The sequence below is a fragment of the Mirounga leonina genome, unplaced genomic scaffold (assembly GCF_011800145.1).
Source record: "Mirounga leonina isolate KUSES-001 unplaced genomic scaffold, KU_Mleo_1.0 Mir_115, whole genome shotgun sequence".
Taxonomy (NCBI): Eukaryota; Metazoa; Chordata; class Mammalia; order Carnivora; family Phocidae; genus Mirounga; species Mirounga leonina.
Genome location: NW_023270268.1, coordinates 71,053,361 through 71,077,250, shown reverse-complemented (window position 1 = coordinate 71,077,250; position 23,890 = coordinate 71,053,361). Strand labels below are relative to the sequence as shown.

Here is a 23,890-nt window from a genome sequence, read left to right as displayed (position 1 = left end):
CCTTCCTTCCTTCCTTCCTTCCTTCCTTCCTTCCTTCCTTCCTTCCTCTCTCTCTCCTTCCCTCTTTCCCTCCCTCTCTCCCTTCCTTGAATAGTGGAGTGCTCGTTGCAGAATGGAGGCCTAGGCATTTCTTCACCAGCTTCCCTTGAGTGATTTGTGTGGAAAGAGTCCAGTGCTAGATACCATAAAGCTGTGAAAACAAGATTTTGACTCTGCCCTCAGGGAACTTAACAGTTTTATAGGGGAGATGGCCTATACTTAAAATAATATTTAAAATTTAGAAAATGGCAAACCTGAAAACGTAGCTCAGATAGAGGGCCATAGGGGCTTAGAGTTAGGAAAAATTACTTGTCAGTGAAGATGTGAGAAGGATTTATGGGGAATTCAGGAGGGTGTCCCAAGAGGAGTGAATAATTGTGTTTGGCTAGAACCTAGAGTATTATGTAATATTATTTCATGTGGTTGAAGTTCAGGGTTGAAAAAATGGTCTCTTCTCTGTGGTAGATTAAAATATTTGGGATTGACTGGAGCATTGAGCCTGGTTTAACTTTTCTATAGGCTTTAGGCAATAGCAGACTACTCTTCTCTTTTTTGTCTTAGCCTGGATTCATTTCATGGTGTTGTGGCAGACTCAGGCACAACTCAGATACGTTTAGTTCTAAAAGATAGAGATTTGCTTTAAAATTAAAAAAAACCCTTGATGACACATACTGTAAGAAATTCAATTTAGTTTTAACATATTTGTATTAATGTTGTTGGATAGAAGATTGGTTAGAGGCAAATCTATTAATATTTAATAACACCTGCTTTTTATGATACTGCATGCTCATAAATAATCACAGTGAAGAATTAGAGGGCACCTTACATTACATAATATGAAATATCTTAAAGTTAATTTTGAATTCTGCTTTAGGTTTTTACCATTTAGGTTGTGCTTACATAATAATTCAATGCTCAGGAGACCTTTAAATCATTTGGATATATATATTAAATATAAACATTCTCTAGCAATTTATAAAATTAGGGGAAAGAAGTCTAATCAACCCTAAGGCTCCTATCTTAGTGATTTAGTTACTTAATGTCCCTAGCAACCTTGATCAAGTCTTGGTTTTAAATCGTTACAAAACGTACAGACTTTTCCCCTCTTAATGGGGGAGATAATAGTGAATATCTTCTCAATATCTCTCCTATTCTTCTTCCTCTTCTTTCTCTAACAAGCGCCAGATCTAATTCAGACCGTCATTATTTCTTCTTTGGTCTATAACAAGAACCTCCTAAATGGTCTCACTGCCTTCTGTTTCTTTTCTCTGTCATCCAGCCTACCTCCTGAGGACTAATCTTGCTAAAACAAAGCATGGATCATGCCATCTTCTTGCACAAAATCCCTCAATAATTTTGTACTACAATCTGATCTAAGCTCAGATAGCTTGCCTTGATTTGCTAGGCAAATCAATCACAATCCAGTTCCTTCATATATTTTATAGGCTTTAGTCAAACTTGATAACTTCTCTGTAAGCATTCCCACCTCTACACTTAAGGATGTGCTATTTGGAAAGTCCTCCCTGTTATTTCTAGTTGCAGAAATCCTCATCACCCTACAAAGTCTGACCTTAGCAAGTGCTTTTACTCTAACTCTACTATGGCCCATCCCAGTCCAGCCAAGTGGAAGTGAGTTCTCCTTCCTCTGAATTCCCAAATTCTTTCTTTGAGCTAGCGTTATAGCAGTTATCACTCTCTGTCTTGCATTATAGTGATTTGTCCTATGCCACAAAATCCTTGAAGACCAAGATCACATCTCTCATCCCTATATCTCCCATAGTACCTATCCCAGTGGCCTGCACATTTGTTGTTGCCTAATAAATTCTGTTGCTTGGAAGGTGTATTTAATGCAATATTGACGTGCCCAAAGGTAGCAATTGCTATACATCTTACTGGGAGAAACTGGGGACTTCTAATAACTTTTGATTACTCATCCTGAAACTCTTTACTCATTTTAGACCATACTTTAATGTAAAATATTTTAATTAGAGTTGATAAAACTGGACACAATATGAGAAGAGTGGCAGAAAAGGAAATGCTACAGATTGTACTTGTGAATTTGTTGAGCTCAGGATAACGAAGCAGCGTCTGTTCCAGAAATATCTACTAGTTAAGACCCAAGAAGTCAAACATACCTAACCATCCTGCATATCACATTTTTTCAGCAGGAGGTGTCAAGAAGAAAAGGAGCAATCTACCATCTGCTAAGCCATCTGTTTCATAAGACCTATTCCTAGTATCATCAGGGTTTTCATTTCTTTAAAAAAAAAAAAGATTAACATCGTCAAAGACCCCCAAATTAGAGCATATGATAACATTATCTAATAGCCATCTCAGTTAGCAGCTTTTATTTTTCTCAAAGTTGTTTTCCTATTGAATTATGTTCTTTACCATGTGTAGTATAGAAAGAACACAATCTATGAATCAGAAGTCTGGAGTCTGAATCCTAACTCGGTTTCCTACTAACTTGTCTAGGGTAGTTGCCTACATCTGACCTTAAACTTCTTCCCATGTAAAATGGAAATAATATTGAGTGGGGGGATGGGGTAATTGGGTGATGGGCATTAAGGAGGGCACTTAATGTAATGAGTACTGGGTGTTAATGCAACTCATGAATCACTAAACTCTACTTCTGAAACTAATAAGACACTATATGTTAATTAATTAATTGAATTTAAATTTAAAAAAATTGAAATAATATTTACCTCACAGGATGGGACCTAAAATGTAAGCCCTTTGAGAAAGCAAGAATCTTCATCTGTTTTGTTCACTGATGCATCCCAAGCACCCAGAACATTATTTGGAACATAGATGTTGAATAAATACTTGTTAATGTAGTAATATTGAAATAAAATTGATACCTATTAATATGCTTTGAGGACTGTTATCCAAATAATAGAATTTTAGGATTAGAAGCGTGTCACCTAATTCAGTTGCCTTCGTTTATAGATGAATAAAGTAAGAACCAGAAAGACTGACCTGTATAAGATGTTGCAACCACACAGTTGTGAAGCTAGCACAACAATCCAGGCTTCCTAAATTCTAGTTTAGTTCTCTTCCACTGAACCATGCCTTCTTCTTTTTTTTTTTAATCATATGATCAATCCATTACCTTAGTACACTGTTTTACAGACTTCAGTCTGTGTGCAGCACTTTTTCTATGTTTGCAGTGTTTACGTACATTATTATTTCCTTACTATTCTTTAGGTTGAGTTCAATCACTAAACTTAAATACTTTATCTGTGTCTTGTCTCAAGCAATAATGTCCATGAAATAATTCGTTGCACAAGTAATGTTTTCTCAATATATATTAAGATAAAAAATGTATACTTAAGTACCATCTAAAACGGTTTTGCCTATCTCCAGTAGTACATATTTCATATTCTTGGGGAAGTTCTGCCTAGAAATATCTGTGATACCTTATGACTCTATATGAATATTTTTCATAGAATAAAATAGCAAAGGAATTTTTAGTACAGTCAACTCATGACTTTTTTTTATTATGTTATGTTAATCACCATACATTACATCATTAGTTTTTGATGTAATGTTCCATGATTCATTGTTTGCATATAACAACCAGTGCTCCATGCAGAACATGCCCTCTTTAATACCCATCACCAGGCTAACCCATCCTCCCACCCTCATGACTTTTTATATTAGGGGAGCATAGATAACTAAAAATATGAAATAATTAGAAATTTAGCTTACATTTTTTCCCTCTTGTTCTGTCTTAGTGCAAATAGAGGGTAAGATCATTATGCCATTGTAGTGGGTAGAAATTTCATAGCTACAAAGTTGGATATACAAAAATGGAAATTTATTTCTTTATACTTAATTCTTGGACCTCCATACCTGCTGTTGGTAGAGAATTTAACTACTCATTGAGAGGTCAACATAGACACTTGGGAATTTTGTCTCACTTTTTTTTTTTTTTTTTAACGAATACACCATCAGTCTTGTCCTTTCCCTTCCTCTTTCCTTCTTCCAGGAGGGACTCTGAGTTCAGCTTAGGGTACAGGAGGTGTCATACCCGAGTTCAGGTTCTCTTTTTTTTCCTCTCTCTCTTTGCAGCTTCCTTTCTTTTTAGTCCAGAGGTTTTTTTTTTTTTAATATTTTTTCACGTGTGTAGGAAAACTAGACTTCTATATTATCATTCATTATTCCACATTATATGGTTTATGGTGTGCATGCTATGTGCTGAAACCACCAAGCTTTTAGTCTTTTGGGCTCAAAACCACTTTTATTTCTCTAAGAGCCCACCTCTTAAAACAAAACCTTGACTTTCAAGGCTTTTAGCTCTTGTGCGCTTTTTGGAGGTAACAACCTGAACCGTGGAAATTCCTAATTGTAAATCATTCTTGTGATAATGTGTGTCTCTGAATGAATGGGGACAGGGTCACATATGGGGAAGTGGAGGAGAGGAGAGGCACATCAATTGACACGAAAAACTCTTGTTTCATTACATTATGCATACAAGTCCTTCATCTGATATGCACCTTAAACTACTACTTCATTATTTTTTGTTTTTCAGGTAGAAATAATAGTAATCCCTAACATTTTTTTTCAGTTCTCATTTTTAAAATCCCTTACTAAATTTGCTGGTGCTCTGTAGGATCCTTATATTATATGGATACCACAGTTATAAAATAGGATTAACATCTATACTTGTATAGCCTTTTTAGTTTTGAGCAGAAAAACCTTTCCTATAAATACCTCTAATTTTTCCCCATAATTCTATTAGGGCATAGTATTAGTCACAAAGACAAAGAAGTTGAGGCCAAAGAAGTCTAATGATAAAGTAATAAGACATTTTTTCTTAAAAATCATAATTATGAAACACATATACATATTTATGGAGGACATGGAAAAATATCTTACAGTTTTGTGGTTTAAAACCAATATTTGATTGATCAATACTACAAAATCTGGTTTTCATTAAGCCTTTAAGTTCAACTTACACTTTACTATTATAATTTCAAGTCAAACATTTTTAAAAAATAAAAGTAACATTTCTTTTCATTGTTTTTGGATTAAAATTCAATTCAGTTGGGACAGATTAAATTCCTCTAAACAATTTGTTCTATTAATAAACTTTTAAATTGCCTTAAGCATTAAAATTTCATTAATAAGTTTAACATATTCAATGCTTTAGCCTTTCAAATATCCAAAAGGACAGATTTATATATAGCCCAAGTGAACAAAACTTCCTGAGAACTTTAGCAAATTCTTTTAAACTTAATTAAACTTAGAAACATTATCTTAAGCATTCCAATATTTTTTACAAACTTGCAAAATTCTCCTACACCTGAGACCTTAAATCACAGCCTAATATGTCAGATTTTCTTAGATAATATAAACATTTTATTTTTTTATTTTTTTTTAAAGATTTTATTTATTTGATAGAGATAGAGATAGCGAGAGCAGGAACACAAGCAGGGGGAGTGGGAGAGGGAGAAGCAGGCCTCCTGCCGAGCAGGGAGCCTGATGTGGGACTCGATCCCAAGACCCTGGGATCATGACCTGAGCCGAAGGCAGACGCTTGATGACTGAGCCACCCAGGCGCCCAATATAAACATTTTAAATAACAAGCATTATCTTAGAGCAAATGCAAAAAATATGAATACTAAGATTTGTCATACTCTGACTTCTATAGTTAATTCTGCAGGTTCCTAGAGGTTGTAAGTCACTTAGCCAAGTTAAAAAGAACACATTTTACTAGAATAAAAAACTTGATATTTCAATATGTTTGCTTGGAAGTCAGGCATTCTAGGTTGGACCTAAGGACTGTAAACTTGCAGTGTGGCTTTACCCAAATTTTAAATGGGCACTCTGGAATCATTCTCATCGTCACGGTACATGAGGACCTGGAAGTCTACGCTGTCATCTAGGGTTTAGTTTTGCAACTCCTTCCCTGGTAACTTAGTAGTCTTTTTCATGTTTTATCTTCTTCATTACATGATTGGGTTCAACTTATATTTTTACACTCTTTTTAGAGTTTGCATTATTTTTTATTTTTTTAAACATTTTTTCTAAGATTATATTTATTTACTCATGAAAGATAGACCGAGAGAGAGAGGCAGAGGGAGAAGCAGACTCCCCAAGGAGCAGGGAGCCCGATGTGGGACTCGATCCCAGGACCCCGGGACCATGACCTGAGCCCAAAGCACACACTTAACCATCTGAGCCACCCAGGCGCCTGAGTTTGCATTATTTTTTAATTCAAGGTCTTTCCTTCCAAGGTTTTGTTTTGTTTTGTTTTTTAGCTTTATAATAGTTTTAATTTATTTTGGTTGTTCCTCGGCCACAACTCTATAGTCATTTTTTTTTTTTAAAGATTTTATTTATTTATTTGAGACAGAGAGAATGAGAGAGACAGAGAGCACATGAGAGGGGGGAGGGTCAGAGGGAGAAGCAGGCTCCCTGCCGAGCAGGGAGCCCCATGCGGGACTCGATCCAGGGACTCCAGGATCATGACCTGAGCCGAAGGCAGTCGCTTAACCAACTGAGCCACCCAGGCGCCCTCTATAGTCATTTTAATAACAATTATTTTCAATGTGGCATTTACTATTTTTTTAATGCTTCATCAGATCTTCTAAGTCTATTAATAAGTTTTTCAAACGTTCAAACACAATTCCAGTCTGTCAGTTCTTTTTCTCTTCAGCACTGCTGAACTCCCTCCTGAAGGTCTGCAGCAACCTGAAAGACTATTCTTTGGCCTGGTGCAAGCTGTTATCCTAAAATTTTCCTTTGTTGCTTTCTTGTTTCAGGATTCTTGTTTTCTGTGTTCCCATTTCTTCGTCTTTCTTTATGTGAATCCTCATTTTACTGAAACATGTGGTCTAATACCTTCCTTTTGCCTCCATACTTGGATTCTGGGGGAGGAATTGGCTTGTTTCTTGTTATCCACCCCTGCCAGCACTGAGATGTCAACCTGTAGCTATTTTGTGAGATACTGTTCCTCTGTTGGCTTTCCCTTCCAGAAATTTGCTGACAATCCTTGTGTACTTGGTCTCCTCTAATGTCATTTTAAGGGAATTTATATTACATTTAACTGGAAGTTTCTACATTTCATTTTAAATTTCTTCTCTCTTAACAATTCTTCCATACCACCAACCCAAAAGAAGTGCCCAGCAGAGTAACTGCCACGTATTAACCCTCAATATTTGTTAAGTGAAAAACACATGGATGAGGTTGTTGATGTTCCTACATGCTACTGAAGAAAAGACTTCACTAGTGTGTCAAAAAATGTATCACATTATTTAGGTATAAATTCAAAAGGCAAGTTTTTTTTGTTTTTTTTTTTTTAATTCTTATCAAGAGGCTATTGTTTGCAAGGCTATTTTTTTTTTTAAAGGCATTGAGGGAACATTAAAGATCTGAGATCTGTATCAATAGGAATGAAATTTAAGTAGTGTTAAATAGATGGTTTCTGCTAAGTAACTAAAAACTGATATGGGTTCATTAAAAAGCCATAAATAGTTCTTAATACATTTCTTAATTAGGAAAAAAAGCGTGACAATGGCAAAGATTAGAGTGACTATACCTGAAGTTCCTGTGTTCTTTATTACATTGAGTGACCATATAATTTATTTTCCAAACTGGGACTATTCTGAAGTGAAAAGGAGGGAAGCCCTATCAATTATGCAGCAATTGGTATAAAACAGAATTGTCCTAAGCGAACGGGGACTTAAGGTCTCTTTACTGATACTGTAGATTAGATTGAAAAGACCTAGACCTACAACTTGCAGAAGAGAAAGTTAGGGTAAGGTTCTGGGGGATATCCAGGATACTGATGGATCTATAATATAAGTAAGATACAGGACCACTATTTTAATAAATAAAATAGACTATATATGCATGTCTGAAGGGAAATATATTCAATGAGTAATTAGAGTAACAGTTTTTTGAAGTTTGAGATTCATCATCAACCAGAACAGGGTTTAAATTTATTAGAAATAAAAGATTTTCCCTACTTAAAGTGGTTAATCAGTTGTATCATAATGAGAAGTAATACTGTATTCTAGCTAGGAAGCCTTCTTTCTGTACAGTGCCTCTACTAAGAAGTAAAACAAAACAAAAAAACCAAAAAACTGAATCATCCCAACCACCAAAACAAAAACAAAAACCTCAATGCAGAATGTAATGTGCCTCTTCCTTGTATTATCAAAATAGTTCATTGTGCTATTCATAGGTACTACCTTCATTTATAACCATATAGCATCCTTTCTGATAAAATTTTCTCCATAAACTTTGAAATTTAATTATGAGAATATGATTAAATAGACAATTTCCTGTCAATAGAAATAACTTAAAAATATTAGGCAAACTTAGAACCATTTTCATCATGATTAGACATTAGCAAAATTATTGATTTTTCTATAGTTCTATTTTGGCCATTTGAGTGATGCTGAGTTGTGCTGCCTCTTTTGTTTTGTTTCATCTTGTTCCTGAATTTGTTTTTTATTAGTTTTAATTTGGAGAGAACATTCTGCCATATGCCCCCCCCCCCCACACCCGCAAAAAGATATATTTATACGGTGACAGGAAATGTCAAAAAATTAGTAAAAAACATACTTTAGGAAAACTTGCATTTATTACTTAATATCTTAAAAAATCCCCCAAATTTGTAGATAGTTTCAAATATTTTTCAATTTTGCTTTTTGGTGACTTTACTCAAAGTAGTGATTATACTAGTAATGATACTTACTAATAGGTCTCTTGAAAATTTCCTTTGTGCTTTTTGTACATTTTTCACAATGATGTTTTCACTTAAAATAATTGGATTTAATTAAAAAATGTCAATAAATTATTTTTAGTCCGTGAAGTCTCATGGAGTATCTGGATAGTTATTATATAAAATTAATTACATGATGAAAATATTGAATTATAATTTATTCACAAACTGCTAAAGAGTGAGAGCTATTACATTGGAATATTGACAGGGCTAAATAGACAAAGAAAAATATTAGAACTATTATTGCATCTTGTTGAAATTTTTGGTTGGTGGTGTTTTTTGATATAGAAAATACTATTAAAAATCAATTATCACTTAATTATAAAGACAATAACATTGTCCATTATATATCAAATCATGATTCTAATGAAGATTTGTGTCCTTTAAAAAGCTGCCAAGTACCAGGGGCACCTGGGTGGCTTAGTTAAGCATCCAACTCTTGATTTCAGCTTAGGTCATGATCTCAGGGTGAGATCGAGCCCTGCATAGAACCATGCATCCGGCTTTGTGCTGGGCATGGAGCCTGCTTAAGATTCTCTCTCTCCCTCTCCCCACCACCCACCACCCAAGAAACACAATAAAAAGCTGCCAAATACCAAATTACTTTTAATTGCTGAAACATTTGTTTTCATTCCTGTTAACAAAAGATTTTGAATCCTTTTGCTTAAAAGATAGGCAAGAGTTTTCGTGGGAGTTTAACTATGCCATACTGGTAAAATCTATGCACATTTTTTTGTACCAAGACATGCTAAACCCTCTTCTAATGGTGTGTAGTAGTATATTCAGAGAATAAATTTAACAAGTACACTGATCTACTGTGATATTATTTTTATGGTCATGTTTGTATTCCTTCATTATAATATAACTTGGGCACGCCTACCATTAGGGTTTAGAATATAGTGTGGCTGTTAGAATAATTTGATAATGCACAGGTAACAGAACAGAGATAAATGTAACATCTGTGAAATTTCACCTGCTCTACTTGAGACTTGGTACTAAAGCAAATCATATGTGCCATAGATTGTAATAGCAAAAACATGGAAACAAGGTAAATGTTCATTAATAGTTTACTATAAATTCTAGGGCGCTCATTTGGAAAAAGGCTCTCAATGTATATTGATAAATAATAAAGAACAAGAACTCATGTTTGTTTACATTTACTTAAATTTTAAATTTGCTTATATTATACATACATATAATATTTCATGTTTGCCTAGGAAATTTATGAAAAGAGATTTGTGGAGTGAAGGAGAGGTTAGGGAAAGGAGAGGAGGCTTAATTTTTAATGTTATATCTTTCCGTTTGGCTTACTTAAAGAAAAAAAAGTCATGAGCAGTGTTACCATTACAACTAATTGATTAAAATCAAGAGACTCTTGGGGCGCCTGGGTGGCTCAGATAGTTAAAGGTCTGCCATCGGCTTAGGTCATGATCTCCAGATCCTGGGATGGAACCCTGTGTCAGGCTCCCTGCTCAGTGGGGAGTCTGCTTCTTCCTCTCCCTCTGCCTCTCCCCTCCACCCCCTCGCCCCACTTGTGCTCTCTCTCTCTCTCTCAAATGAATAAATAAAATCTTTTTAAAAAATCCAAGATATTCTTGCAAAGATATGAATAGACATGTTATAAAACAAATACAAATTACTAATAAACTTACAGAAAAACGTATACTAGTATCTTAACATTGCAGCCAGATTTTTAAAGTCTTGCCCAATTATGAATTTTGTTTCAAGAACATTTTTCTTTGATTGATAATGATGTCATACTAATTTAAATTTTAGCCTAGTCATAGTCATAACCACAATCAATAATATTAAAACTTTTAACTCTCATCAACACCAATATAAAACACATTGGCTAGGTCATCTAGATTTCGCTACTAATTCTGGAGTTAAAAATCATAAGGCGACTATCATAAGATTATAAAATCAAGAGAAGCCACGTTGTTGTCTGTGGAAACATGTCTTACCTCTACTTTGTTTGCCAAAATCCTGCAATACTGAATCTTACCTACATTTATTGTGCAGAGCCTCCTAACAAAACTTGTAGTAGTCCACATTTTTAAAGAAATAAGTTCTTTACAATTGGTCCAAAACATGAAGCATTTATGTTTAGCTTTCTCTGAGTAATGCATGTGATAATAGTCTCATAGGCTTTTTTTTGCTTCCAAGCAATCTTTATCAAATCCACTACAGGCTTCAAATCCTGAGGTTTTATAGGTCAGGCAGAGCACATTTTAGTCTGTACAATTTATAGAAAGTCCTCACAGAAGGCAGTGAGAGAAAAAGTTCTCTATTCCCTTTTAGCATCTTTAGTACTCGATCCAGCTATTTGAACAGTTAGACTTGGGGTAGCAGAACATATGGAAAGGGAAACATTAACTTTCAACTGTGAGCTCTGTTACAAAACAGTTACTGGCAATGAAGAAAGTTTTAATTACTAAATAATCAATAATGCTGGATTCTTGATTAGAAATCAAATCCAATGCTGGATTCTTTTTTTTTTTTTTAATTTAAGATTTTATTTATGGGGTGCCTGGGTGGCTCAGTTGGTTGGGCAACTGCCTTCGGCTCAGGTCATGATCCTGGAGTCCCAGGATCGAGTCCCACGTCGGGCTCCCTGCTCAGCAGGGAGTCTGCTTCTCCCTCTGACCCTCCTCCCTCTCATGCTCTCTGTCTCTCATTCTCTCTCGCAAATAAATAAAATCTTAAAAAAAAGATTTTATTTATTTATTTTTGAGAGAGAGAGAGAGAGATCACAAGTGGGCAGAGCGGCGGGGAGAGGGAGAGGAAGCAGGCTCCCCGCTGAGCAGGGAGCCTGATGTGGGACCTGGGATCATGACCCGAGCCGAAGGCAGATGCTTAATCGACTGAGCCACCCAGGCACCCCAATACCAATGCTGGATTCTTATTAGAAATATGACTAGCCATCACAAACTAGTGGTCCTAGGGCCAAATTTAGCCTGTAGATGTATGCATTTCGCTGGACAGTGTTTTTATTTTTATTTTTTTTTTAAGATTTTATTTATTTATTTGAGAGAGAGAGAGCGAGAGAGAGAGGGCATGAGAAGGGGGAGGGTCAGAGGAAGAAGCAGATTCCCCAGTGAGCAGGGAGCCTGACACGGGACTTAATCCTGGGACTCAAGGATCATGACCTGAGCCAAAGGCAGTCTCTCAACCAAATGAGCCACCGAGGTGCCCTGTAGAGTGTTTTTTAAACCTTAAACTTGAGTGCTTTTTTAGGCTAGTCCTATACACTGTAGCTCACCATAGGCAGCACCACTTCCTAAGTTTTTCTACTTACTCTGCCCCATGTACATCTATATCCCTGTCTCCTGAAGGAGTTTGAGAATGCTGTATGCTTTAAACTTTCTTATTTTTTTGTTATTTAATAGTATTAAACTATAATTAAAAGGTAATTGGGGAGAGATATTGGGCAACAATCTTCCTAATTCTGATACGAATGAGATTTGCAGAATCTTTCCAGATCTGGCCTTTGCTTACTGAGATTTTTGAGCTTCCAAAGGGTTCATTAATCATGGAAATAAAAAACGACTATACAATTAAGATTTTGAAAGGGAGAACACATATGTTAAGAAATACTGGGTGTGTCTTATCACACAACTGCATCAACATCAAAAATAAAAATTCTTATAGGTTATAGGATATTCAGAAATATTTCTGGCATTAACCAAAATGCCGGTGGTCTACTCATCCTTACCTATCAAAGTTAAGTTGTCAAGATTTATGATAAAAGGTTTTGAAGCTTTGAGGATGGGGGAATTTATCGTCCAAAATTCATTTTCTTTTTTTTTTTTAAAGATTTTATTTATTTATTTGAGACAGAGAGAATGAGAGACAGAGAGCATGAGAGGGAGGAGGGTCAGAGGGAGAAGCAGACTCCCCGCCGAGCAGGGAGCCCGATGCGGGACTCAATCCCAGGGCTCCAGGATCATGACCTGAGCCGAAGGCAGTTGCCCAACCAACTGAGCCACCCAGGTGCCCCAAAATTCATTTTCTTATAAGCAATCATGATGAATCTGGGAGGAGAGTTGTCAAATCAGGGGCCATGCATTTAGTTTTCCCACTTGCCACGTTTCAACTGAGAATTTTCAGTAATTGCACCATATAGTCTACAGTGTTTTGAAGGTTAAAGAAAATTCAAAGGTTTTTCTTTTTAAATTTAAGATTCTACAGCTATTGATTTGTTAATGTTGACAGGATTGACTGATCTAATTCTTACAAGATGCGGTGCAGCTTGGCTGACCCAATTTTTGGGATGGGAGGATTAATGAACTCTCTAAACTAAAACTTCTGAGGAAAGGAAGGATTTTGGAGGAATCATTGAGTATCCTAGTTATACAGTTGCTATTAAGGACTGAATTATTTGTTTCTGGTTTGGTTAAAGTGAGACAAAGCTAGAGACAGATTATTCTATTGATTGTTTAAACATTCAGTAACCTGGAGACACGGTGCTGGAAGCTAGGATAGATAGTGTCTAAGTGGGTGGGTTCTGTAGTTGGAGGACCAGGGATTGAATTCTTACTACTTCATTGACAACTGATGTGGGTCTTGTCCATCTCTTTCAAAGATCATCAGTTGATTCTAGGGAAGCAAGAAGAGAGGGGCTAAGCATGTGGGATCCAGCATTAGACTGCTGCTTTAAACTCTGCTCCTGTAATTCTAAGTTGTGTAATCTCAGCCAAGGTATCTAACCTCTCAGAGTTTTAGTTTTGTCATCTATAAGTGGAGTTAATTATAGCAAAGTTCGATTTATTTTGGTGAAAATTAAATGAGACAGTGCCAGGAACATGATAAATATGCAATAAGTGATTCTCTTCCTCTTCTTTCTCCTTTCCCTCCCTCTTTCTTCTTAGTAGTAGTAGTAAAAGTTAATGGCATAATTTCTCTGGTGAGAATAGAATTAGATATAGGGGAAAATCATGCTGGCAGCTTCCTAAAACATCAGGAAAAAAACCCCTCGAATTCAGGAAACATACTTGAAGAGGGGAAAATAGACAAGCAAAGAAGATGGAGCTATTGGAGGATGGGAGAGCTACACATCCACTGGGCGGGGGTGGGGGTGGTGGTAATCCTGATATAATGTTTGAAGAGAAGAGATGAGCAGTGAACTTTAGTAGATGAAAATAGTAGAATTTGAGACTAGTCTCATATTTTGGTTACTTTTCTCTGCAAGGTCTCTAGCCTGTTGAGAATGGAATCTCCAACTTGGTAAAAGAACTGCTTCCTTGTTATAAAGGGTTCCTTTGTTAAAAACTGGACTGAATACTAAGTATTATTAATCCGCGTTCCTGTGTCACCAACATAGAACAATAAAGGGGGCTCTTTTTTTCCATAAACTGATTTTCTGCTCACCTCCAACTATCTCATTCAGTTTCCATGAATTCCATGAGGGACCTGGCACCTGGAAGATGCCAGTAAATGTCTCTGAATGAGTCACTTCCAACATTAACATGTTCTTTTTTGTAAGAATTTAACTTCCAGTTTCCCCTACATTTATAACTAGTCTAAAAACAAGATCAGGGTGCCTGGATGGCTCAGTTGGTTAAGCGACTGCCTTCGGCTCAGGTCATGATCCTGGAGTCCCAGGATTGAGTCCCGCATCGGGCTCCCGGCTCGGCAGGGAGTCTGCTTCTCCCTCTGACCCTCCTCCCTCTCATGCTCTCTGTCTCTCATTCTCTCTGTCTCAAATAAATAAATAAAATCTTAAAAAAAAAAAAAAAGAAAACAAGATCAAACACAAATGTTTATTTATTTTTGCTTTTGTTTCTCTTGCCTTAGGAGACCTATCTAGAAAAATGTTTCTATGGCTGATGTCAGAAATTATAGCCTATGTTTTCTTCTAGTAGCTTTATGGTTTCACATCTCACATTTAAGTCTTTAATCCATTTGAGTTTATTTTTTGTGTGTGGTGTAAGAAAGTGGTCCAGTTTCTTTTTTCTTTTTTTTTTTTTTTGCATGTAGCTCTCCTGTTTTCCGCACCATTTATTGAAGAGACTTTCTTTTCCCCATTGTATATTCTTGCCATTGTGGTAGATTAATTGACATATAAGTGTGGCTGGGCTCTCTATTTTGTTCTCTTGATCTATGTGTCTGTTTTTGTGGCAGTACCATACTCATTTGATTACTATAGCTTTATAGTATATCTTAAAATCTGGGATTCTGATACCTCCAGCTTTGTTATTTTTTTCTCAGGATTACTTTGGCTACTTAGGGTCTTTTTGTTCCATACAAATTTTAGTATTTATTTGTTCTAGTTCTGTGAAAAATGCCATTGTTATTTTGATAGGAATTGCATTGAATCTGTAAATTGCTTTGAGCAGTATGGACATTTTAACAATATTAATTCTTCTAGTCCATGAACATGAAATATCTGAATCATAACTTCTTAATCCCATCAATATTTTATAGTTTTTAAGTATACACTTCTGCTTTTCATTAGAAGTTTTTACCATTTAAAAATGTTTAACCATTGTTAGATGTACCTACCCTTTGTTTCGCCCTTTCTCCTATCTGTCCATTTCTGGAGGCAAGTGTGGAAGTGCCAGCACATAGCACACTGTTCAGTAAATCAGTGATTAATGTACAGCATGGTGACTCTAATTATATATGTACTGTATCATTGAAGATTGCTAAGAGAGTATATCTTAAAAGTTCTTATTAGAAGACAAATATTTGTAACTGTGTGGTGATGGATATTAACTTACTGTGGTAATCATTTGCAATACATACATATATCAAATCACTATGTTGTACACCTAAAACAAATACAATATATGTCAATTATATCTCAATAAAAAAAGAAAATAAAAAGAAAAGAGAAGAAAAACTTTGAGTTTAACTCTAATTTGGGATAATTCCGGGCACCTGGGTGGCTGTCAGTTAACCCTCTGCCTTCAGCTCAGATCATGATCTTAGGGTCCTGGGATCAAGTCCCACATTGGGCTCCCTGGTCAGTGGGGAGTCTGCTTCTCTTTCTGCTCCTCCCCCTGCTCGTGCTCTCTCTCTCTCTCTCAAATAAGTAAGTAAAGTCTTAAAAAAATAGCATAATTCCAATAGTATGAAGATTTAGTAAGCATCAAATAGCTTTTGTTTTTAAATGGTTATTTCATCACTTATAGATTATGAAGGGGAAAAAGAGCAAAAAGAGAAATGTTTATGATTTCCTGCTTAATGGGAGTGGCAGAGGAGAGAAAGCCCTCTCATGTCAGTGTTCTAGGAAATAATGCCTCCACATACTGAATGTTTACTTTTTGCTATGTACTATTCTAAGTTATTTACAATATGATCTCATATAGTCCTAATAATACTTGAGGTAATAATTATTTTCTCACTTTTAAATGAGGAAACTAGGGCCCGAAAGGTAAGTTGCCAAAGGATACACAGCTAATAAGTGAAGGAACTATAATTTAAATCCAATCTCTCTGACTCTAAAAACTGTTTTAATAGCTACATTGCATTGCCTTTTTCCAAGGACATGAAATGTCCATGATCCCCACACTTGCATCCTTTATCCCCTTGCTGTTCAGAGTATTAGCCACACCAGCATTACTCTTGACCTGGGTCTTTATTACAAATGCAGAATCTCAGGCCCTATCCTTAACCTACTAAATCAGAATCTTCTTTTTAACAAGATCTCCATGAGCTTTGTACATTAAAGCTTGAGCATCTAAGGCCATCCACACCTTATTTTAATTTTTAATCTTGCCATTACAGGCTCAGCTTCTAACAGGTTCAGTTTTACTTCTGTTTCACCCATTTCACATTCATGCCTCTGTAACTTCGTGCCTTCCTGCAGCATGGAATGTTCCCTTTCCTTTATTTTCCCCATCTAACAAAAGCCAACACATTCCCCAAGAACTGATTTGTTCAAATACAACTTTTTTTCTTTTGTATTCTGATCATTTGGAATTCATAATTCTTTCTTCTGGATTCCACTGTAGTCTGTGATTGCCTCACCTTGGAGAAGGACTGTCACATTTGTCTTCACATCCTTACATTCCAGGCAAAGTACTTTCTTTGCTCTTGCAGGTATGAAGGATTCATCTTTCCATGCTTTCTAGAAACTTTCAGTTTTTAATTTCTTCTTTGATTATAAGGTTATTTAGAAGCATGAATCTTAATTTCCAAGTAGTTAACTTTTTTTCTGGTCACCTTTTAATTATTTCCATTTTTATTAAGTGACAAATATAACTCTGCTTTAAGTAACTTGTACATGATGCATTTTCTCAATGGATGTAAAGAAGAGGTATTTGGGAGATAAAAAGTTTTGTATACATTTATGAAATTTAGTTTTCTTTTATATTCTTTTTTTTTAAATTTTATTTATTTAGTCAGAGAGAGAGAGAGCACAAGCAGGGGGAGTGGCAGGCAGAGGGAGAGGGAGAAGCAGGCTCCCCGCTGAGCAGGGAGCCCGAAGTGGGACTCGATCCCAGGACTCTGAGATCATGACCTGAGCCCAGGGCAGATGCTTAACCGACTGAGCCACCCAGGCGTCCCTATATTCAATTCTTTTATGTTGTTATGTTTATTATAAAATCTGTCCAATTCTGAAAGAGGTATGTTAATATTGTATATAAATTATAATTATATATTAATTATCTAACAAATGATATATAAACTTCCAAGCATTCAAATAAGTCCTGTGAATATAATATCAATTACTTTTTTAAAAACTTTTCTTAAAAATTTCTACCCTACTTTTAGACTGACATGCATTATGATATCTCTGTTTGAATTGTACTATAATTTTACTAGATATTTCCTTTAATGGCATTTATATAATAAATACAGCATATTTCATTTGCATGGATGAGACAATCTGATCTTCTTTACCCCCCACCCTCAAGCCCCCAACTTTCTCTAGGATAGACATAACATTATTGTCAGGGACTCTTTCTTTTATTATGAAAATAGTGGCAGTTCTCAATTTTCAGATGGTAGAGTTGTCTTGATGGTCATATCATAAATTGTAAGCTATAAAAGAGTATCAGCTTTGGCTACAAAATTAGCATTAAAAGAATGCATGACTTTATTTGTGTGTCTCTGTCTTCAACTGCCACCTTCACTGTTCTTCACCTCCGTGTTGTGAATTGCTCATTTGGTATAACATCTGTTTGTGCACAGGACAAGAAGGATGAGGCAAGGAGGTTGGGTTGGCTCAGGCCATTTGATGGGATCTTTGGGGTCTAAGGTCTTTGTTCTTGGGTACTCTGGGAAGGGCGGTAGATGAGAAGACAAGTTGAATAAAGAGGAAGGTGTCTAGCATACAACTATGAGATGTGACCTTACATAATAATTGAAGAGAAATGTTAGCTCCTATTGCCTGATTGGGTTTGGTTCATTTTAAAATTCTGTTTACTTTAATTAGGTTCACTGCAGAATGGGAAACTTGCTGAGCTTGAAAATTTCCTGTCTCTCAAAATAATAAAAGAAGGTTGGCTCCCTTGGTGGTTTTTTTTTTTTTTTTTTTTTTGCCACTCTTTTACTCCACTCTTTATCCCCCAATTACTTTAGACATCAGAGGGCTCTTTCCTGAGATGATCTAGGTTAAATGAAACCTGTCATCAGGCATTTGCTTGTTTCCTAGGAGTTAGCTCAATTAAGTATACACACTGTTTAATCAGTTCCTGAAAAGGAGCCGGGATGGGGGTGAGGGTGTCCACTGGAGACCATTACATTCTACACTCAACAGAAGAACAGCTAGCTTTTTAAGCCTGTAACTCAGTAATCTTCCTTTTTATTTTTTTTCTTAGTAATTACTCTTATGGCTTCTAATTCTGTTTCTTTACCTCTCCTCAATAAGGATCCTGGCAAGAAATAAATATAACATGCAAATTGGATAATTTGAGTAGAGTTTAATAAGGTGAAAATTTATAATGGTGTAGGGATAGGATTAAGGGAAAATATAAGGGACAGTATGGAAATCTGGGGTGCCAACAGTGGCCTATTGCTAGCAAGAGCTATGACCTTTAGTTGAGAGTCACAGTCTACTCATGGAAACCTTGCAGAATAAAATCCAAACAAATGCTTTGGAAAATCTAAAAGGCCCTGAGCATCTATAAGGCACAGGCTAGGCCTTCCATGTAACTCTATTTTATACTGTTGTACTGGCTCTCTTTAAATTTCTGATGAACACCAAGCTCTTTTCCATAGCATGGCCTTTGCTCCAACTTTTCATCTGCTGTTCCTTTTTGTCCTTCAGTAATCAGCTTAAATGTCACTTCTCAGAGAAGTTTCCCCTGTCCCCCAAATGTAAAGAGTTCTCTGTCACTACCCTGTGTCTTGTCCTTGGCTTCATAGTATTCATCTGAATTTAGAATTATATAATTATTTGTGTGTTTACTTTTAAAATATCTACCTCTCCCACTGGATTATAAAGACACTATTTAATACTTAGTGCCCACCACATAGTAAATACTCAATATGTACTTGTTGAATGAATGTATCCATATTCATTCATGTATATTAATATACACTATAATCATTGATCTCCTCTATCATTTATTCTATATATGTATATACATATCATTTATTTATCTGTCATTTATTTATATGATTCTCTGTGCACGGGTATTAAGTAGCTGAAATTCTAAAGCCTCATTTTTTGGCTCTCCACAGGTACAAAGTATTGTTATACTTTAAGCAAGCAGTTGCAGATGAATTTCTGTCAAGATCAAACAAAGACAGCAACATTTAGATTGAAGACAGGATGACCTTCTTTATGTTCTATTTAGAAAAAAAAATCATTTCTATAATTGGCTATGGTGTCTCTAAATATTATGCAAACTACCTTGAGTCCTTACAAGTTGGGTTATAATGAGAAATGAGTAGCACTGGCTCTGAAGACAAGCAATCCTCTGGGTATGATTTTTTTCCAATATGCTTATGGAGCATAGCAAGGGTTAGCATTCATGAAATAAAAAAGGTTGGGGTAGAACCTGTTCTTTCATTAGATCTCTTTATTTTTTACCCCCTTTTCTACTGTTTTTTGTTTTTTTCTTGGGTAGATGGTGAGAGAAGGAAAAGTATAGGAAAAGTGAAAAATCGTACATAACCTGGCTGTAAAAGCCTCCCAATAAAGAAGGCACTGTGCACCATGTATCCAGGCTGAGCTCTTATGACCCAACCTCAGCCTCTGCCCCTAGAGATATACTCTCTCCCTCTTTATCCTGGGTTTCTTTGTTCCTGGCATTAAATTAGGTTATGAGGGTAGCTTGAGCCTGGTTACCTTCTGTGGTTTCCCATTTGCTCACAGGAATTCAGTATTTTCCCTTAACATTGGGAAACAAGTGGGCTGTTCCCTCTTGCCTCCTTCTCTCTTTGCTGCCATCATTGGAAGCTCCAGTCACTTCATATTTTTATGTGGGAGGCAAGTATCCATCTTCCTGTTCTCAAATATTCCCAAATACTAGGGGTCACATATCAACCTTCTCAGAGTTCCATCCTTGGTGGTCATACCAAGATGGTCCTCTGGGTTTTATGGTTCAGCCAAACCCCTCCCCCAGAAGTAAGATATTTGTCTCCCCTTTCTTAAGGTTCTTTCAGTCTTTTTTTTTTTTTTTAATTTTTTGACAGAGGGAGAGGGAGGGGGAGTGGGAGAGGGAGAAGCAGACTTCCCATGGAGCAGGGAGCCCGAAGAGGGGCTCGATCCCAGGACCCTGGGATCATGACCTGAGCTGAAGGCAGACGCGTAACGACTGAGCCACCCAGGTGCCCCAAGGTTCTTTCAGTCTTTAAGAGTGGTTCTTTAGTGGCTCTTTTATTGGGAGAAGAGAAGAAAGCCAGTGAGCTTTCTACTTTTATGAATCCCCTTACCAAATGTTCTCCCTCCCTCTGTCTGTCTCCCTCTGTCTTCTGCCCTCTACAGTTTTGTCTCAAAATAGTAGCCAGAGTAATCCTTTGAAGAACTCAAGTTAGATTAGGTCACTCCTTTGCTAAGAATTCTCCAATGGTTTCTCAACTCATTCAGAATCAAATTAAAAATTCTTATCCCTCACAATTTTTCTGATCTCATTTTCTGCTATTCCTTTTCTGTAGCTCATTCTGCTCTTTGCTTTTCCTTGAACACACCAGGCTCGCTCCTTTCTATAGGAATGTTCTTCCTCCAAGCATCCTTTTGGCTAGCTTCTTCTTCTACTACTTGGATGAAATCTTCTCATAGAGACCTTCACTGACCACCTTATTTGAAACAGCCCTCCCCTTCTTCTGGCATCTGAACAGGGCTGACTATGGATATCCTGGGTTTTTTGGATCCAAAGCCATTATTTCTTTACTTGAATCTAAAATGAATATGTAATTTTTAAACCTTAATGATTTGTTTGACATATCTATCCATTTAGCTCATATGTTCCTGAAAAGACAGAATCATGATGCTTTTTATTAGTTCTGTAGCAAATAGGACTAAATAAATGTTTTTTGTTTTTGTTTTTTAACTTTGGAGAAAAATCCAGATAGACTGAATAGTTTTTGAAGCTCTCTTAAAGCTTACTGCAGGACATGTAATTTACTGATTTATACAATTTGGTTGTTGCAAGTTATGATGAATTTTTAGTAGATTTCCTGTATTTTGGTTTCTACTCTAACCCTTCCTCAATAACACTGTCACATTGCAGTTTCTAAAGGACTGCTTTCATCACCTTCCTCCTTTGCTTAAAACCTTCAGAATCATGCATGTGCATGTGGTTGTATGTGTGCATATGCATGCATGCATGTATCATGTTAAACCAAACCTTGCTTGTTTCCCCCCTCTTCTTTCCTACTTCTCTCTCTTTCCCTCTCTCTCCCTCCCATGCCCCCTTCCTTCTTTTCTTTTATCACTATTATTTAATGAGCACCATTTATTAGGTCTGTTTGGTATTTTATCTACAAAATTTCCCTATAACCCTTACAACACTTTACAAGAATCTATTTTACCCTCATTTTACAGCTGGACAAAATGGGGCTTATACTGATAAAGAAGTCTGTCCAAGGTTACCCAGCTACTAAGTGATAGAATTGCAAGTAGGAGCTAAACCTGTCTATTGCTGCTGTACCAATATTTCCTCAAACAGAGGAAATATACAGACTACTTTTGTTTGTTTGGGCTTTTTTTTCACTTTATCATTGAGGTATGTGATATAGCTACAGTAAAGTATTCAAATATTAAGTGTTCAGTTCAGTGAATTTGTTAATATATGTTCATCCAGGTAACTACCACTCAAATCAAGCTATACATTTCCAGTTCCTGAAGTAGACTAGTTTTTAAAGACAAGAACATTTTTCATTAGATGGCCAGTCAGTGCTGATTTCACTTATTTTTATTAAATTAAAATAAATATACAGAAAGCTATATATAATCCATTTATGTTTATAGTTCTTATACAAGAATAAAAACAAATTTTATAAATTTAATATAAACAAAACTGAAAATTCAGTAAAATTTCAATTAGTGTAAATTTAATGAGACATATGTTTTGCTGAAACCAAATCTCTGCTTAACATTTGAATATAGTATTGATTTTAGAGATAGCTCTTTTGTATTGTTATGCCTGTGTCACTGTGTGATACCATTTTTTTTCCACTTGAATTGCTTCAGAACCTTTATTCATACATTACTCTATGAAACCTTTTAGACCTTGTTTGGTGTGAATACATCACTTATGTATTGAGTCAACTTCTATTTTGTTCTCAGGAACCCTCAATAATTAAAGTAATTTGCACCAATATAATCACATACATACACAGATGTGGGTGCTGAAATATCTTCTGAATACTTGGTATTGAGGTGGTCATATGGATAAATCTACACCAACTATAAATTTTGCTTAGATAATCAAATAAATGAAAAACATAACATTTAAAAATTTGTGTGGAAAACTCGTAGACTACTGAGGCTATGCTTGTAGAGTTTCAGTTAGGGAAACACTGTGCTGTGCCATGCTCATTCCAATGTCTGACCCTCAAGGTCCACCATATTGTGAGTCATTTGTACTTAGAAAGTACCATTGGTAACAACACATGCCTTCTGATCTTGTTAGGCTGTGTCCTCTTAGGAATGTGTCATCGATATTTCTAGTATATGTCTTAACTTTCCAGGAAAACCTTCCTCTAAGCTATTGCCTACTGAATGATGACCATTCTTGAAGTCACAGTTAAAATTCCACCTTCTTAATGACATCATTCCTCATCTCTTCTGTCTGTACAAATCTTTGTCCTACACTATTGTATCCATGTTTTTGCACTGACCTTATTTAGTTTATAATGGTTTTTACAACTTAGTGTAATATAATTTATAGTCTTTTATTGTTCATTATTTACTCCATGTGTATTACTTTTAGTCTCTAACTAGATTTTTAAGAGTTTGAGGCCTGAAGTTATTTAAGTTCTGTGATAGTGTGGTATAGCAGAAAGAACAATGGCTTTTAATTATGGTTCCATAATTCTGTGACTGGAAGCCTCACTAAAATTGTTTTCATATTTAAAAATTAGCATTAGAAATTCAGAAGAGTTAATATGTTTAAGAAAGCCCCTGATGAACAATGAATCATGGAACACTACATCAAAAACTAATGGTGTAATGTATGGTGATTAACATAACATAATAAAAAAAAAGGAAAAAAAAGAAAGATAAAGGGGGAAAAAAAAGAAAGCCCCTGATGACTTAGGAAAAGGTTTTAATGGTGGATGTTTGCTTACTCTTTATTAAAGATGAATACACCTGTAGCTGCATGAAAATTTACTAAGAAGACAGAAAACCTGAAAGGCATTGAAACTACTGACCATTATTCATTTTTGGTGATAAGGGAAATAAAAAAAAATAGAATGTGTGATAAATGACTTTAGAATCCTTGCAACTCAAATGGTGAAAAAAAGGGAGATATTACTAGTGAATACCTAACTTAATATATAGTATCAGGAGATAGAAATAGGCTTTCCAGACTAATTGGGCACCTGGGAAAAGTTGGAATATATTTTGCAAAACCTAGAAAGAAACCTGCAGTTTTCTGACAGTCAAATTTAAAAGGAGTTTAGAGATAGAGATAATGTTTATTAAAAAAATTTTAAATCCAAATAATATAGAATAACAGGTCTAACACTGACTGATCAGTAGTAGAAAAG

At 35.8% G+C, this 23,890-nt stretch overlaps 1 long non-coding RNA gene across 1 annotated transcript in view; it reads left to right on the top strand.

Moving 5' to 3' along the window:
* The window catches only part of LOC118006780, a 102,204-nt gene extending 78,674 nt beyond the window's left edge, over window positions 1–23,530 (top strand). The window contains exon 3 of the long non-coding RNA XR_004678182.1: window positions 23,480–23,530. This is a non-coding gene — a long non-coding RNA (uncharacterized LOC118006780). The remainder of the gene's footprint in view (window positions 1–23,479) is intronic.
* Window positions 23,531–23,890: the final 360 nt, after the last annotated feature.